Below are 19,613 nucleotides of genomic sequence, written 5' to 3' on the forward strand. Positions count from 1 at the left end.
TAACCACATGTGTCTCATAAGCTGCAATGTCTCCCAGGGAGTAAGCATGTGTCCTTCCTCCAATTAGCGATTTATATCCTTAAAGCCTCCAAATGAGGTCATCAAGCTGTGACCTGATTGACAAGCTAAACTTCACCCCTCCACTCTGTCTCAAATTGACAACAGATTATGTAGCTACTGTAGTTTCATCTATTAAATCACAGTTTTGTTTTGTTTTTTAATTTTTATTAGGGGCTCATACAACTCTTATCACAATTCATACATACAACAATTGTGTAAAGCACATCTATACATTCATTGCCCTCATCATTTTCAAAGCATTTGCTCTCCACTTAAGCCCTTCGAATCAGGTCCTATTTTTTTTGCCCTAACCTCCCCGCTTCCCCCTCCCTCATCAGCCCTTGATAAATTATAAATTATTATTTTGTCATATCTTGCCCTGTCCGACATCTCCCTTCACCCCAGGGAAGAGGTCACATGTAGATCCTTGTAATCAGTTCCCTCTTTCCAACCCACTCTCTACCCTCCCAGTATCGCTATTCACACCCCTGGTCCTGAAGGTATCATCCACCCTGGGTTGCCTGTGCCTCCAGCTGCTATCTGCACCAAGGTACATCCTCTGGTCTAGCCAGACTGGAAAGGTAGAATTCGGATCATGATAGTTGGGGTGGGGTGGGGGGAGGAGAGAAGCATTTGGGAACTAGAGGAAAGCTGTATTCGTCATCGGTGCTACATCACACCCTGACTGACATCTCCTCCCCTAGACTCCTCTGCAAGGGGATCTCCAGTGGCCAACAAATGAGCTTTGGGTCTCCACTCTGCACTCCCCCCGTCATTCACTATGGTAAGATTTCTTTGCTCTCATGATGCCTTATACCATATTCCTTTGACACCTCATGATCGCATAGGCTAATGTGCTTCTTCCATGTGGGCTTTGTTGCTTCTGAGCTAGATGGCTGCTTGTTTACCTTCAAACCTTTAAGACCCCAGATGCTATTCCTTTTGATAGCTGGGCACCACCAGCTTTCTTTGCCACATTTGCTTATGCACCTGTTTTTCCTCAGAAATCATATCATGGAGGTGTGTACCCAATGATATGATTTTTTGTTCTTTGATGCTTGATAACTGATCCCTTTGGAACTTTGCAATCACACAGGCTGGTGTGTTCTTCCATGTGGGCTTTGCTGCTTCTGAGCTAGATGGCCACTTGTTTATCTCCAAGCCTTCAAGACCCCAGACACTATCTTTATTTAGCCGAGCGCTATCAGCTCTCTTCACCACATTTGCTTATTCACTTGCTTTGTCTTCAGCGGTTGTGTCGGGAGGGTGAGCATCATAAAATGCCAATTTAATTGAATAAAGTATTCTTGCATTGAGGGAGTACTTAAGTGGAGGCCCAATGTCCTCTCGCTACCTTAATACTAAACCTATAAATATAGGCACATAGATCTATTTCCCCATCCTCATATATATAACTTTGCATAGGTACATGTCTTTGTCTAGACCTCTATAAAAGCCCTTTGCCTCCCAGATCTTTCCTCTATTTCCCTTGACTTTCCTCCTGCCCCACTATCATGCCAGTTTTTATGTCCTCCAAGAAGTGAACGTACTCTGTGTTAGGAAATATAAATAAGCAAACATTATTAGTCTAACTTCACACAAGGTCTATCTGTTTCAGTTAGGTTTCCTTCTGTTCTCTTATCTATCTATCTATATTTATTTATTTATTTATGGCTATATAATGTTTAATGTCTACAGTGCTATTTTTCTTATGCTCCCCTAATAGTATAGTTGTATACTCTTCAGACCTGATTAGTCACGGGCAGGGGGCAAGGATGGGAAGTAGTTGTCCTGATATGGACGTTAAATTCTTCTGAACAAGTTCCGAGGGAGATCCTGGTCTATATTAAAACATATAGAATCATTTCTCTCACTCTCCTTTCTCGTTTCACATTACTGGTTAATATGGAATGTCTAGGGCCTGCTGATGAAACAGAGCAAATGATCTTGATGCTTTACAGTCTGAGTGCACCTTTGGAGAAGTTTAATATCCCTGAATGACATTGTGCATGTACCAGACTCTGGTGAATATTCTCAGGATGTACATATAATCAGAAACATGATAAAAATGTTTAGATTAATCTCATAATAATATATCTCATTATTGAGTTTCATGCAGTCTTTTATTCTTCTTCTGTACAACCCCAGCTCTCATAAAATAACCCCTGCAGTTATTTTTTATGCTGCTGCCATTTAGCTTTATGGAAAGACTTTCCAAATGCATGCAAATATCACATCAACAGTATTTTGTAGTAATTAAATATTCTGATTCATTCTGCTTAGTGTTTATTGAGGATGGTCAGTGCTGCAGTTTTCAAGTAGAGGATTAAATTCAATGGTTGAACTCTGAGGAGACTAGCAGTTTCTGAACATAGTCCAAAACCTTATGGTGAAACATATAATGTTAAGAAAATTTATCCTGCACAAAAAAAAGACAGAGCAAAATTAAACAACAAAATAAAATAAAACAAAACAACAACAAGCAAATGACAAAAAACAAAACACAACAACAAGAAAGAACAGCTTATAGTTATTTCAAGGACTGATTATTGGCCTTTAGAAGTACTTTCTGGTTGAGTCTGATGGGGCACCAAGTCCTACCCCCAAAGTCTATTTTTTGTATTCCCTGGGTTCTTCATTGCTCTGTTACCCTTGCTGTTCTGTTCCACACCCTTAGTGTTTTGCCTTGGTGCGGTGGGATCAGATAGAGTGGAATTTCCACACTGTGTCTCCAGTGTTGTCCCCTGTAAGGCTAAGGGTCAGTGAGGGATGTCATTTCTCATTGTGGGGCCGGCCATATAGTTTTCTATGTGAATTGACTGCTCTGAGTGAGAATATCGCCCTCATGGCTTGGTGGGCCAGGATGTGCTCCACTCTCTCTTCCTCCCTCTTCATTTGCTCACGTGTGCTCTGATCAGACATGTTCCCCTCCTGGAGCTGCAGTTTCAGTGCTGTCCTCTGACATAAATTGTTCTGGGGAGAGGGGCAGGTGCTCAGGTAGTTGGGATTGGGGCCGGCCCTTCAGACCGCTCCACTGGTTCCCTATTCCATACCATCATGTTGCATTCACATTTTGGAGCTCTGGGTTGAACTCAGGTCCCACTTTCCCTGTGCAGATATAAACAATACCCTCCCCTTGTTCCTGTTCCCCCACTACCCATGTCTTTCTCTTTCTCACCCCCCTCCCTCTCCTTTTTAGTTGGCTACCATATGTATCCCTGGATTTGGTCTGGCCCCTGCCAAAATGCCTGGACCTCACCTCAGGAATGTTGTATAAGGCAGTTTTTTTCCCTATTATTTCCACAGGTCTGTTGAAATAAGATAGGCTGGTTGAACAATCTGTAGGAGAAAACAACAGGACTGAAGGTTCCTGGGGAACATGGGAGAGGGGAAGGTTGGGGAAAAGGAAGTGGTGTTAACAAACCCAGGGACAAGGGAGCAACAAATGATGCAAATTGGTGGTGAGGAGGGTGTAGGAGGCCTTGTAGGGCATGACCAAGGGTAATGTAAATGAGAGGAATTACTGAAACCCGAATGAAGGCTGAACATGATAGTGGGACAAGAGGAAAGTAAAAGGAAATAGAGGAAAAAACTAGGAGGCAAAGGACACTTATAGAGGTCTAAATAAAGGCATGTACATATGTAAACATATTTAAATATGAGGATGTGGAAATGTGCATATATGTATAGGTTTAGTATTAAGGTAGCAGATGACATTGGGCCTCCACTCAAGTACTCCCTCGGTGCAAGAATACTTTGTTCTATTAAACTTGCACTCCATGATGCTTAACTTCCTGACACAATCGCTGAAGACAAAGCGGGTGTATAAGCAAATGTGGTGAAGAAAGCTAATGGTGCTCAGTTATCAAAAGATATGGCATCTGGGGTCTAAATGCTTGAAGATAAACAAGCAGCCATCTAGCTGAGAAGAAGCAGACCGGCCTGTGTGATCACAAGGTGTGGAAGGGATCAGGTATCAGGCATCATCAGAACAAAAATCCTATCATTGTCAATGAGGGGGATTGCGGAGTAGGGACCTAAAGCCACCTGTAGGTAATCAGACATCCCTCAGGGTGCAGTGTTGGAGCATTGAAACATACAACTTTCCTCCAGTTCCTAAATGCTTTCTCCCCCCCCCCACTATCATAATCCCATTTCTACCTTATAAATATGGCTAGACCGGAGGATGTACACTGGTCCAGGACCAGTGGTGAGAGTGGGATACTGGGAGGTTGGAGCGAGTGTGGGATGGAAAGGGGGAACCAATTACTAGGATCTACACAGAACTTCCTCCCTCCTCCCTGGGGAACGGACAACAGAAAAGTGGGTGAAGAGAGATGTTGGACAGTGTAAGATATGACAAAATAATAATTTATAAATTATCAAGGGCTCATGAGTGAGGGGCAGTGGGGAGGGAGGGGTAAAAATGGGAGTTGATGCCAAGGGCTTAAGTGGAGAGCAAAAGTTTTGAGAATGATGAGGGCAATGAATGTACTAATGTGCTTTACACAATTGATGTATATGTGGATTGTGATGAGTTGTATGAGCCCCTAATAAAATGATTAAAAAAAGAAGAAAATGTATCCTTTGAATTATTTAAAAAGTGGAGTGTTCCTTGAAAATGCTGATAACTTTCTTTTTGAGTAGCACCTGGATCCGAGTCCAGACCAAGAAAAGGCTGTGGTTTTAACCAAATCTCTATAGTTTGGGAAGAATCACAAAATTCAGTGGTTTGCCTTGGACTCTTATATTATTGAATCACCTTCCCATCTTCAGAAATCCTGAATAACTTTAAGTTTTTTGTACTATGTCTTTCCATATCACAGCAGTCTATCATGAAACCAGTAAGTTATTACCAGGGCAAAATTTTTGTTTGTGTAGAGCCTCATCTGCTTGTAAAAACTGTCCTTGTTCCTTGGATATAGACCAGAGCCATGGGTCTAATTAACATTGGTTAGGTGGTTCAAGTGTTGGGGAGTTTATTGTTTGTTTGTTTGTTTTAGTGGCAAGGTTTCCATGAGCTGTAATAGATCAATTTTTGTGGTTTATGTATTTCGCGGTGGCCTGGTAATAGCACCATGTGTTCGCGTGACTCCTGGTCCGCTTGCAGCATCCCAGTAGGAAGTCCAAGAGACTCTCTGCATTGCTTGCTGTGTGTGTGGAATGAACAGCCCAAGCTCTCCGTGGTGCGAATAAGCAAGATCAGATTTCCGGTTGGGTTGGGGCTGCTGTGTGGTGATTTGACCCTCAGTTGGTTTTGCAGATTGTTAATGAGGAGCAAACACTATATTGGAGGAGCACAGCTGAGGAACAGGAGACTGGCGGAAGATGTTTTTGGCAGAAATGGCAGAGACAGGCACCACAGCTGGTAAGAGTGCACTTAAAAAGTGTCTACAAAACGGAAAAGTCTTCATTTTGTTTTCCTCACTGGTGAGCTTCCATCCGTAATTCTAAAGTCATAGATCTTTCAAATCACTAGATCTGGAGTTATTCTAGGAATTTGAGAATTTAGTATATAAAAAAACCATAATATTCATGTATTATTCCTTCTCTTGACTTTTTAAAAGCCATGTTATCATTAAAGTACACTACTTATCTATCTATCCATTTCTTTGTTCTTATTCCATCAATGATATTTGTTCAGAACTTACTATTTGCCCTTCAGATGATAGAAAATCTAATTAAACACAGCTCCTATGTTTCAACATTTTTCAATCTTGCTTTAGAGAAATCTTTCAGATTGAAATTGACAACTAAATTTCACCTTGAATCATGAGAATTTCAAGAAGTAGACATGGGAAAATACAATTCCATTGAGGAAAATAGTCTGAGCCAAGATGGAAGGATTATACCAGGGATGGCTAGTTCTTTACATTTACTTCCATGTTGAAAGTGAGAGAAAATCTGGAGTTGAGAGAAAACATTCAAAAGGTTGACTGGATATATATTTTGGGGAGACTTAAGTTAGTTGGGGGGAAAGTTTTATTTTATACAATAATCAACAGAAAATTTCATACTGAGATATTTAGTGATACCAATCTTAGTAGAAAACTGTATACTGATCATTAACTGCTTGCCTATACAAGCAGTTCCCAGATGAAAAATACTGGACTTATGTACAACTCATCCCCATTCTTTTATAAAAAACAAACCTGCTCTCCTTGGAACCAGCCCCTACTCCCAACAACATTTTCGTCACAGTCACTTTCACTGAACATTCAACACTTAAATCCTTGAAAACACTTCAAGACATTTCTTGCTCCAAAGCCAAGAACCAAACTCACTGGCTGTGGGTCCACTGTGACTCCTAGCAACTCTCTAGGACAAGATCCAGTTGCCCCTGTGGGTTTCCACGACAACCACTCTTTCTGGGAGTAGAACGCTTCATCTTTCTTTGAGTGGAGTTTTTGATGGTTTCAATGGCTGGCCTTGTGGTTAGCAGCTACACTACACGACCAGTGTCCTTCCTTGTTGCCTGAGAGTAAGGTTCAAGATGAACTTTATATGCCTGTTTCAACTTTCTTGCAAATGTATTTAAAGATGTGGTAAGGAACAGATTTGTTTTTAACTCAGTGACTGCATCTATCTCTCAATCTCTATCATCTATCTGTCTATCATTCATCTATCTCATATTATTATTTCATATATTTTGATTTGACATATCTTGACATATAATTTTTTATCTTATTTCTTAATTCAAAATGCACTGAGAATTCAAGATAATACAGACAGCAACAGTAGCAAAATTTATATATTTTTTCTGTCTGTATACAAAGTTTTTGTTAAATAAATTAACAGTATACAGAGCAAGGGTAAAGTAGATAATGAGGAAATAAGACGTGCTTTAGAATAGTTTTTTAAGCTGAATGGAAAGTTTTAGTTTCCTTGTTTGTAAAAGAAAATATGTGCAATGGGGAGGCGGGTGAGGGGAGACGCCGGGGAGTGTAAGATAGGATATAATAATTATTTATAAACTATCAGGGGACCAGGGGTGGGATCGGGGAGGGAGGGGGACGGGGGGGAAAAAGGGAAACCGAGCTGATTCCAGGAACCCAAGTGGAAGGTGAATTATGAGAATGATGAGTGCAATGAATGTATAAGGGTGCTTTGCTCAATTGATGTATGTACAGATTGTGATAAGAGCCTTATGAGCCCCAATAAAAAGATTTAAAAAAAAATATGTGCTTCTTTCCAAGTTCGTTTCGATGTAAGATTTTAGAAAACATCCAAACTGTGTCAAGCATTTTCAAGTACTTCAGAAATATCCAATCATTCATATATTAAGAATCTACAATCTAGAAATCATTTCGATCTTTTCCTTTGTGGAAATTCAGGGAAATATGCCAGGTAATATAGCTAATTCATATACAGTTAGCAGTCCTTCAAATTAAGTTGTTTTATTCATTTATTAAGGAATTTCTGTAAATGACAACTCCCCTACTCAGGTTGGACTTCCTGTCAGGTAGTCCATGTGAATGCTATTTCATGGATTTTCCATAAAGTGAGGACAACATTTACTAATACATAAAATACTCAAAAGGTTGTCTCTTTATGATTCTTACAAGGAAGGCATTTAGGCATATATGTTTTGGGAAAACAATGTGTCAACGGACTATTATGCATCCATAAAAACAATACTGTTTGTCAAGCACGGGATACGGACAAAATTGGAGGACATTCTGCTCACACATTTAGTTAACGTCATAAAGACAAATATTTTATGATAGCATTATTATAAAGGGAAAACAACAACAAAAACAAAAACGGGTGTTCACACCAAAGACTCCATGATCAGGCCAGGGGCAGTGGGAAGAAGCACGTGGAAGGAAGGCATGGGAAAAGTTTGGGGAGAGAGACTTAAAGGAGGAAGGGAGGGGAGGGGAAGGAGACAACGAAGGAGGAGGAGGAAGAAGAGACCTCATTCATGGGGTTCATCCTGGGGTGCTGTCACCGCGCAGATACGACGGGCAGTGCGACTAAGTACAGCATGCTGGTCTTTGCATGTGTTCCATTGCACAACTAAAAGGGAGAGATGATTATACAGATCAATACATTTTAAAATGAGAGAGAGATAAAGAGAGAGAAAGGGTCAACAGTCTTTAAATCTCTCGAAAGTCCTTACCCATCAGATTTAAACACTGGTCTGAGTGGTTATAAAAGAAGGAAAATTTGAATAGAAACTGACTGAAATTGTTTTGGAATTTCTTTACCATGAGCTAGGTACAGAAAATAGAATGGCCTAGCATGACCCCTAGGCTACAGTTGTTATTTAGAATGTATTTAAGCATCATTCAGAGGGGAAAATGAATCTCTTAAATCGTGCTTTCCTTGGTAACTTCTTATACCAGGGCCCACTAAGCACCTTTCTGCCTAAATTATAAAATGAATGCTGTATCTTTAGAACGCTGTTGTGGAGCAAGAGTGCCACCGTTCCGTTCCCCCTGGGTTCCATCAGTTCCGTAGGACAGCAATGACAAATGGTCACCAGTGATGAGCGTTAAGAGCAGAAATGTACTTGTTTCACAGTTTTGAAGGTTGGAAGTTCAAATTAGCGTTAATTAGCTAATTCCGTGTATGTCCCTGTCTATAGCTCTAAAAGTCCCTCAGCATTCCTTGACATCTATCCTACCCCTGCCTTGTGTTTCCTTGTCTATTCTGCTAATTTTATAAGATACCACTAGGACCCCCCCAACACTGACATGATCTCATTAGCTTAACAAAAGAAAGCTCTTGTTTTCAAGTGAGGTCTATTGATAGTTAGCACATCTAAGTTATTTTTGGAGCGGAAATGACTCGCATTCAATTCATAGGAGTTCCGGCATGCATAGTGAAATGTCCATGAAAACCCCTCTTGTTGCAGAACTAGAATATTCTAAATGGAAAGAAGAGTATTTAAATTACCAATATATAAAAATACCCATTTCCAATTATAGTTGTGGTATTGACTGAAAATGGACAGGATAAAAAAAAGAATCAGTCTTTCTGAATGTTATTTTCTGATGATCACAAAACAATGGCTGCAGCAGTGCATTAGCATGAAGCCCCAGAGGTTCAGACAAGATTTAGAAGAGGACCTGGAACCAGGGGTATCAATCCTGACATCAGAGGATCCTGGCCCAAAGCAGGGAAAACTAGAAAGATATTCACTTCTGTTTTATTAATTATGCAAAGGCATTAGACTGCGTGGACCTTAACAAACTTTGGACAGCCTTAAGAAGCTTAGGAATCCCAGAACAGTTCATTGTGCTCATGTGGATCCTATACATGGATGAAGAAACAGTTGTGTGAATGCAACAAGGGAACACTGTATGGCTTAAAATCAGGAAAGGTGTGAGTTAGAATCACATCCTCACACCATATTTATTCAATTTGTATGCTGAGCATTTACATATCAGAGAAACTGAGTTATATAAAGAAGAATACATCATCAGGATCGGAGAAAGGTTTATTAACAAGCAGAGATGTGCGAATGCCACCACCTTGCTTGTTGAGTGTGAGGAGGACTTGAAGTACTTGTTGATGAATATTAAGGATTGAAGCCTTCATATGGATTACAACTCAGTGTAAAGAAACAAAAATCCTCACCACTGGGTCCATAGGTAATGAATGCTGAGAAGGTGGAAGTTGTCAAAGATTTTGTCTTTCTTGCATCCCTAATCAATGCTCATGGATTCAGTAGCTAGGGATCAAAAGATGTATTTCATGGATAAATCTGATACACAAGATCTGTGTAAAGTGTTGAAAAGCCACGGTCGTTTTAGGAAGCTGGTGTGTTTCTAGAAATTTTTGCCCCCTCTCGATTTTCAAATCTGTCCTGAGAGATGAACCGTCTTAGGTGTTTATCAATAAGTGCTCGATGTTCTCTCCACCATCAGCAACCAGAGCTGTATGAACTCTGTACATCAGTTTGATATTCAGCCTTCCTCCAATACTGATGCTACGTTCTTCATAAAATTCAACATCTCGGATTATTTTCCCTGTAGAATCTTTCAATATTGCAAACACAAAGCTTGATTTTTTTTCTCCAATTCTTTCTACTTGAGAAGTGCAAGTGTGTTGTTCCCTTTTGGTTCTTGTTCCAGGTCTTTGCATATTTCATTACAATAATTTACTTTGTGCTTTTGAGCCAACTTTTGGATATTTTGTTTAGCTTTCATTTCAACAATGTTACTGTTCTTTTTAGCCATTGTAAGTTCAAGAGCAAGTTTCAAAGTCTCTTCTGACTTACATTTTGGCCTTTTCTTTCTTTCCTGACTTTTAAATAAGTTTTTAAAAGGAGAATGTTCTTGATACCAGCTGAGAATGCTTTTAGGATTTATTCATTAATATTCAAAGCATTACAAGGGTTCTTGTGATGGTTTGTAAATTCAGATGAGATGCAGTCAAGGTATCCATGGGAGAATGAGGAGACTTTCTACTCCCGTAAAGAGTTGCTATCTTGGAAATCTACAAGGGCAGTTCTATTCTGTGCTAGAAGATCTCTATGACTCAGCATTGGCTCCATGACAGAGAGTTCACACTCAAGGTTGTGAATCAGCTCTCACAGGCTTTTCTTTTCTTTTTTACCCTTGCCACTAGCATGAGAGTAATTAGTGATCTGTTTTGCAACTGGCGATTAGCCGTGTTGTAACTGATCCTACTGAGGTTCTCTGGTGCTTCTTTTCACAGAGGTACTCAATTTACTTCCTGTATATTATATCTGAAAGTGTACTATATACTAGATCCATGTGTACAGTTAATGTGCATGTTATTGGGAAACAGTTATTTGCAACAAATAAAACTATTTTCCTGATAAAATTCTATTATTTTTTTAATCTTTTTATTGGGGCTCATAAGGCACTTATCACAATCTTTACATACATCAATTGAGCAAAGCACCCTTATACATTCGTTGCACTTGTCACTCTCATAATTCACCTTCCACTTGGGTTCCTGGAATCAGCTCGGTTTCCCTTTTTTTCCCCCCATCCCCCTCCCTCCCCGATCCCACCCCTGGTCCCTTGATAGTTTATAAATAATTATTATATCTTATCTTACACTCCCCGGCGTCTCCCCTCACCCGCCTCCCCATTGCCCATCTCCCAGAGAGGAGATTACACATAGATCTCCACGAGATTGGTTCTCCCTTTCTACACGCCCTTCCCTCCTGGTGTCGCCACTCCCACCGCTGGTGTTGAGGGGTTCGTCTGTCCTAGATTCCCTGTGCCTCCAGATCCCCACTGCACCGCTGTACATCCTCTGGTATAACCAGGTCCGCAAGGCAAGGTAGAATTGGGGTCATGATGATTGGGAGGGGAGGAAGCGTTCAGGAACTAGAGAAAGGTTTTGAGTTTCATTGTTGCTACACTGAACCCTGAGTGGCCCATCTCCTCCACACTACCCCTCTGGAAGGGGTGTCCAGCTGTCTACAGATGGGCATTGGGCCCCCATCACGCACTCCCCCTCTTTCACGGTGATGTGATTCTCACCACCACCCCACCTTTGTTGTTGGAGACCTGGTCTCCTCTGTCCTTCATGGTCACCTATGTTGGTGTGCTGCTTCCGTGTGGGCTCGGTTGTTTCTGGGCTAGATGGCCGCTTGTTTGCTTTCAAGCCTTTAAGTCCCCAGACGCTATATCTCTCAGTAGCCGGGCACCATCAGCCTTCTTCACCACACTTGCTTATGCTCACTTTCGTCTTCAGCAATTATGTGAGGAAGGTGATCACACAATGATTGTTTTTGTTCCTTTGTATCTGCTACATGGTCCATTCAACACCTTGTATTCGCTTAGGCCGTGTGCTTCTTCTCTGTGGGCTTTGTTGCTTCTGAGCTAGATGGCCGCTTATTTGCCTTCAAGCCTTTAAGACCCCAGATGCTATATCTTTTTGATAGCCGGGCACCATCAGCTTTCTTCACCACATTTGCTTACACACACGGCTGTCTTCAGTGATCATGTCGGGAAGATGGGTATCCTGCAATGGCTGTTTAGCAGGGCGAGGTGCTATTGTATTGGGGGGAAAATTCTGATATTTAAGATAACACAAGGCTTTGATGCTGAAACTATGCTGACATCCAGAATCAAAATCTTATATTCCAACTACAGATCTTTTTTAACAACTGTTGTATTTCAATTACCAATAATTATAAGTGCATCTGGTTTGCACACTGGATCAATATCAGAGTGCAGAGGTTGATAAGTTTTTAATTTCTTCATATTTTTGCATTCATGGAGGTGCATAATTGTGCATAGTAGTTGTATTAAATGATCCTTATTCTCTGTGTATGGCTAACATCCTATCACCAACATTGTCCAATTTAAGGATAGAACTCAAAATGCTGTTTGAAGATGAATTTGCCATCTTGCCTCCTCAATTTGTTATTCCTACCATAGCAGTCTAGCTGATTCTCCAATCCAAAATAACCAGCCTAGGATGTTGATCTTTCAGTGTTCCATTTTATTTGTGATAACTTCCAATGTTTCCCTGTCCCTATTTTATACATTCTATGTTCTTATTACTAACAGATGTTTACAGTTATTTATACTCATTTTCTATTTTAAAAATTATTTTATTAGGGGTTCATACAACTTTCATCACAATCCATACATACATCAATTGTGTAAAGCACATTTATATATTCATTGCCCTCATCATTCTCAAAACATTTGCTCTCCATTTTTCCCCTCCCTCCCCGCTGGCCCCTCCCTCATGAACCCTTGATAATTTATAAATTATTGTTTTGTCAAATCTTGCCCTGTCTGATGCCTCCCTTCAACCGCTTTTCTGTTGTCCATTCCCCAGGGAGGAGGTTATATGTAGATCCTTTTAATCAGTTCCCCCTTTCCACTCCACTCTTCCTCCACCTTCCCAGTATTGCCACTCATGCCACTGGTCCTGAAGGGATCATCCGTCCTGGATTCCCTGTGTTTCCAGTTCCTATCTGTACCAGTGTACATCCTCTAGTCTAGCCAGATTTGTAAGGTAGAATTGGGATCATGATAGTGGGGATGGGTGGGGAGGAAGCATTTAGGAACTAGAGGAAAGTTGTATGTTTCAACATTGCTACACTGCACCCTGACTGGCTCATGTTCTCCTCAAGACCCTTCTGTAAGGGGATGTCCAATTGCCTACAGATGGGCCTTGGGTTTCCGCCCCACATTCGGCCTCATTCACAATGATATGATTTTTTTTTTAATTCTTTGACTCCCGATACCTGATCCCTTCAACACCTTGTGATCGCAGAAGCTGGTGTGGTTCTTCCATGTGGGCTTTGTTGCTTCTGAGCTAGATGGTCGCTTGTTTACCTTCAAGCCTTTAAGACCCCAGAAGCTATATCTTTTGATAGCCGGGCACCATCAGCTTTCTTTGCCACACATGCTTATGCACCCATTTGTCTTCAGAGATCGTATCAGGGAGGTGAGCACACAATGATATGATTTTTTGTTCTTTGATGCCTGATAACTGATCCCTTCAGCACCTCATGATCACACAGGCTGGTGTGCTTCTTCCTTGTAGGATTTTTTGCTCCTGAGCTACATGGCTGCTTGTTTACCTTCAAGCCTTTAAGACCCCAGATGCTATATATTTTGATAGGTGGGCACCATCGATTTCCTTCACAACATTTTCTTATGCACTGATTTGTCTTCAGCGATTGTGTTGGGAAGGTGAGCATCATGGAATGCCAGTTTAGTAGAACAAAGTATTCTTGCATTGAGGTAGTACTTGATTGGAGGCCCATTGTCCATCTACTACCTTAGTACTAAGTCTATACATATATGCGCATAGGTCTATTTCCACATTCTCATTTATAAATATATTTACATATGTACATGCCTTTATTTAGACCTGTATAAATGCCCTTTGCCTCCTAGTTCTTTCCTCTATTTCCTTTTATTTTCCTCTTGTCCTACTATCATGTTCAGCCTTCACTAGGGTTTCAATATTTCCTCTCGGTTACATTACCTTTGGTCATGCCCTACCAGGCCTCCAACACTCTCTTCACCACCGATTTGGATCACTTGTTGTTCCCTTGTCCCTGGGTTTGTTAACACCACTTCCTTTCCCCCCACCTCCCCCTCTTCCATGTCCCCCCGGAACCTTTAGTTCCATTGTTTTCTCCTACAGATTGTTAATCCAGCCTTCTCATTTTTCATAAAGTCAAATAAAAAGATAGAAAGTACTGAAAACTTAATACTCTACTGCATATCATTAGGACTGAATCTGCTTTAGGTTTGTACCAGTTCCACTGCAATCCATAATGTTTTCACTGGTTAATTTATTGAAGCAGATTATGATCCCTTTTCCCTCATATGTGTTAATCTGGAAGTTCTGCCGAAAACCCTCCCTCCTGGGTGAACCTGCTGGTATTGAAATAGCCATGACTAAGCTTCTAGCATCACCATGACAGGAAACCACCACAGTACCACAGTCCTCTTGACAAACGGTGGCTGCATATATCTACTCAAGTGGCTTTTACAAGGGTGTTCAGTCTATTCAATGCAGACTGATGAGTTACTTCAGTAAATGGTACTGGGTAAATTGAATGTACAGATGCTAGGAATGATTCAGTATGTATGGTTTACACACGGCAACAAAAGTAATTCAAAATGAACCAAGATGTGAAAGCTGAAACCATAAAATTCTTAATATAATATACACAGAATGACTCTAGAAACTAGTTTTTAAGAACAGGGTAGCAAAAATACGAATAACAAAATATGAGAGAGAAATGTGAGACTACATCAAAATTAAATACTTTTGTTCATTAAAGAATGATTTCAAAAGAAAGAAAGAAAGAAAAGACTATTAGTCTCTTGGGATTTTAAGAAATATGTGTCTAATAAGAATCTAATAACCAACATCTATAAAGCATACTTGACAATTAAAAAACAATTAAATACACAATCCAATGTGCAATTAGCCAGTGACTTGGACCGATGCTTCATTATAAATATATTCAACGATCATCTGAAATGATATTCAATGTCATTGGCCAAAAGGGATACTCAAATTTAAACGATGTATTAGAAATGAAATGGTTTGTAAAAAGAAACCAGCAGGCAGTGGTGAAGCTGTGAGAAGCAGGAACCCTCATCCAATGTTGGTTGGAATGTAAGAATGCAAAACTACCGTAGGACACAGGTTGAGTGCAAGAACACTTTGTTCTAATAACCTGGCATTCAGTGATGTTCACCTTCCAGACACAATCACTGTGGGTGCATAAGCAAATGTGGTGAAGAAAGCTGATGATGCCTGGTTATCATATATTGTGTCTGGAGTCTTAAAGGCTTGAAGATAAACAAGTGTCTATCTAACTGAGGAGCAACCAAGTCCACATGGAAGAAGCACACCAGCCTATGTGAACATGAGGTGTTGATGGAATCTTCAGGCATCAAAGACCCAGAACCAAAAAATCATATCACTGTGAATGAGGGGCAAGTATGGAGTGGAAACCCAAAGCCCATCTGTAGACAATTGGACCCCTCTTCCAGAGGGGTCACAAGAGGAAAGTTAAAGAAAATAGAAGGGTCACAGGGAAGAGAAGAGCACAGTCAGGGTGCAGTGTAGCATCAATGAAACATACAACTTTCCTCTAGTTCTTTAATACTCCCACCCCACCCCCCACTGTCATGATCCCAATTCTACCTCACAAATCAGGCTAAACCAGAGCATGTACACGGGTACAGACAAGAGCTGGAAACAGAAGGAATAGAGGACAGATAACCCCCCCAGGATCAATAATGAGGGTAAGGGAAGGTTGGGGGAGAAAAGGGACCCTGATCACAATGATCTGCATATAACCCACTTCCAGGGCTACAGACAACAGAAAAGTGGGTTGTGGGGAAAGGTCAGGTCCACACAAGTAATCATGGGTTTGCTAGGCATAAATGTATGGTTGAGATATATAAAGATTATAATAAAGTCATAGAGAGCATGAGAGATAGAAGAGAGATTGAAATAATGTAGTCAGACATATTTCATAGTAGCATGCTGACCTCAGCCTCACTTGGTGGTCCATGTGGAGAGAAAGAGACCAGAGGGCAAGAGAAAGGGAGAGGGGCAGGAGGACAAGGGAAAAGAGAACAGGGGAGCGAAGCCAAGGAGAGGAAGGGGGAGCCAATGAGAGGCCCAGGGGATCTTTATTGCTAACCAAGGCTTATATCTCTTTGGGGGGCCTGCAAGTCCACTAATTACAGGTAAGGACATACATCACAGGAAGTGGTTGTACTATAGGTAATACAGTAATGGGAGGGGGTATTCTAGGGGTTCATACACTATTGGAAGAGGAGGCAATAAGGGTATACATGTAAGAAGATGGGCGGACCCTAGATTCATGTTGGTGGACTAACTTTGGATGTCACAGGTATGGCCTGTTCTCCATAGAAATCATTATCAGTAGGGTGTAACCCCACCTGCAGGGACCAGACTTCAGGGAGAAGTAGTCTCTTATCCTTAACAGCAGGGAGTGGGCCTTACCAGTGGTGGGCCCAGAGAGTAGACAGGCAACTGACTGCCTTCAGGGAGGAGGTCTCTAAGCATCTGACCTTCCACCATATGATGGCAAACAGCTCTAATGTTTGGCATATCTTTGGGGGAGACAAGACTGGGGGAAAGTCTCTTCATAATCCCACAGTGGGTTAAGGGAGATATTTGTCAGTGTAAGGCATGAAAAATAATAATAATTTATGAATTATCAAGGTTCACGAGGGAGAAAGTGGAGGGGAGGCAGAGAAAAACATGAGGAGCTGATACAAAGGACTGAAATAGAAAGAAAATGATCTTAAAATGAGGATGGCAACCTATGTACAAATGTTCTTGATACAATTGATGTATGCATTGTGAGAAGAGCTGTAGGAGTCCCCAATAAAATGATAAAAATAAATAAGTAAATAAAACCCACTTTCTGGCCAAAAAAAAGAGAGAAGAAAGCAGGTTAGGGTCTTTAAAACTTTTTGAACATTGAATTTCCGAGTGCTTGAGCCATCCCATTCCTAGGTTTATGGCCAAAGAATGGAAAAAAGGAACCCAAATGGAAGCACGCACACCTTGTTCATCACAGCACATTTCATAGTTGCCCAAAGCAGAAATCATTGAAATGTCTCAGCATTTTCATGAGCAAAGGCACACAATGGAAACCAGTAAGCTATAGAGATGAACACTTCATGCATGACACTGCGTGGTTCTACCTCAGAGAATTTATGTTGAGCAAAATAAACCAGTTACCAAAGGAGAAACTGCTGAGTGATCTCACGCATATGAAGTAAGTGTATATACAGAAACCAATGAACGCTTTTGGTTAGCAGGAGAGGAAGGAAAGAAAAAGAGTCGTTTGGTTTTGGAGTCAGTGAGTCTATGTTAACAGTGGTAGAAAACCCAAAGCCAAACTCAAGTCTATGCAAACTCACAGAGAGCCTTCAGGGTGGTACGACCACGGTGAGTTTCTGAGGCTGTAACTCACAGGGGATTAAAAAGACCAATGTTTCTCCCAAGGAAATAGCAAAGAGAATTCTAAAAGTTGTACAGAATTAATTGTTTTCTATACAACCTAACTTTTTATTTTGTAACTTTTTCTAAATGTAATAGAAATTTAGTATACTGCAAAGAAACATCACAAATCACAGAAGGGGTATGAGACCTTAGAGCAGAGCTACTAATGTCACCAATGAATTGATGTATCATGAATATATGCTAAGTGCTTTCCCCTGCCTTTACTAATAGCCTCTACTAAAATATGCTTATTATCAGCAAAGCATCCCGAGAACCCAACAATAATTTTTTAAAGTAAGTATATTGTTGGGTTTTCAAAGACCAACCTACATTTATGGAATATTTATCTCAATTTTCCTTCTCTTACTTTTTCCCTTCCTTTATAGAAAAATAAATCACAAAAACCTATAAAAAGCAAAACCATGAAATGTAAAAATATGATGCTTTGCATAAACCAGATGCAAAAAATTATGGAGGGGTATGCATTACTAGTATATTTGAACTGGAGATTGCCTGTGGTAGTAAACTGAAACTTTTAAGAACAATTCTATCAAAATTTTAAAATTTGAATCAAATGAAGATCTACAGGGCAGATCATTAGTTTTACACTAATATGTATACATTATATTGCCATTGCAATCTTCTCGACATTTTAAAGTATGTCCACCATCAACTTAGTAGTTTCCTTCTATTTTTTTCTTTTGGAATATTTAACGACCTGGAGTCCTTCCATTTAGATGCCTATGTAACTATTACATATAGAAAACACGAATAATTGATCTTGTATCAGGATAATAAACATATAGAAGATACTGGGTTTGAGTCTCTTTCAGATCTAAAATTGTGTAAAGCTTGCTGTGTGGCATTAATAAAACCTTAGTTTTGTCCTGTTATCATTGTTAAAGAAAGTTCCTAACATGTAATAGGAGTAAATTTGTTGAGTGAATAAATCCAGCAATTAAAGAGCTTAACTTCTCAGAACCTCATTGAGTAACCAATGCCCACAGGGGGGAAATAGTGAGAAAAATAAAACCCCAAAACGATAAAATAGACTTGCACATGTTTGATGTATGTATGGATTGTGATGAGTTGTATGAGCCCCTAATAAAATGATTTTTAAAAATGAACTTCTCTACAAAATTTCTATCCATTTCTGGGGGAATCTAAACATATAAATAGGAGATGCTTTTATTCCTTAGAATCATTCATGTGTTTCCAATAAATGAATCTAAGGAATGACATTTTTTCATCAGTTCACCAAGCAAAGCATATTATTTGACATTTCATGCTTACTCCTGAGTAAAGCCCAGGAAATCGAAACAACTGCAGCAAGCTGATCACACTTCATTCTTATAAAAGGCGAAAAATTTTGTTTTTACTCTTTCTGAATTATCTTGGGAGTAAAGCTGCCCCCAGCTACAAATGGGCTTAGTTGCCCGTCCGTCTGTCTTGTGTGTGTCACCTGCTGAGGTGAGGAGTCTGGAATAGTCCAGACACATTATGTATGGGTGGCCTTTTGTTTACGGCAGACAAAGCCCAAATCCTCAGGATTACTTGAAGATATCATATAACACACAAGGTGGAGTTACTATTGTTCTCCTTTAAGACACAGTGTTTCCCCTGGGCAGAGAAAAGAACTCCCAGCCAATCGTAGAAAGACAGAACCCATTAAAGATTTATGCAAGCCTGAATTACTTGGCTTTAAACTTCTTTTCTCCCCTCTCTCTCTCCCTCTCTTTTCCTTGCTCTCTCTCTTTTTCATTAATAGAAGGGACATCTCTTCTTCACAACAGAACTCAAGTAGATACTATCACTGGTAATCCTTGGCTTAAATACAGAGCTTCTAAATGGTTTGAATTAGGCTGGAAGAGGGAACTGTTTGACTTCCTTTTCTGTTTGTTTCTATTTTTAAGGCCCTGTCACCAAATGTCCCACTAAAATAGCATTTATGTGGGCTTGGGACCTCTGTTTGTAAGTTTCCTTTTAAGCATAGTCAATGAAACAGCTTTGAAGCTGTTGAACTGTGTAAATGTTATATTAACATTTTCTCTTGCAATTATAGACATTTACATGGTCTTGTTGAAATA

Source organism: Tenrec ecaudatus, chromosome 3 (assembly GCF_050624435.1).
Source record: "Tenrec ecaudatus isolate mTenEca1 chromosome 3, mTenEca1.hap1, whole genome shotgun sequence".
Taxonomy (NCBI): Eukaryota; Metazoa; Chordata; class Mammalia; order Afrosoricida; family Tenrecidae; genus Tenrec; species Tenrec ecaudatus.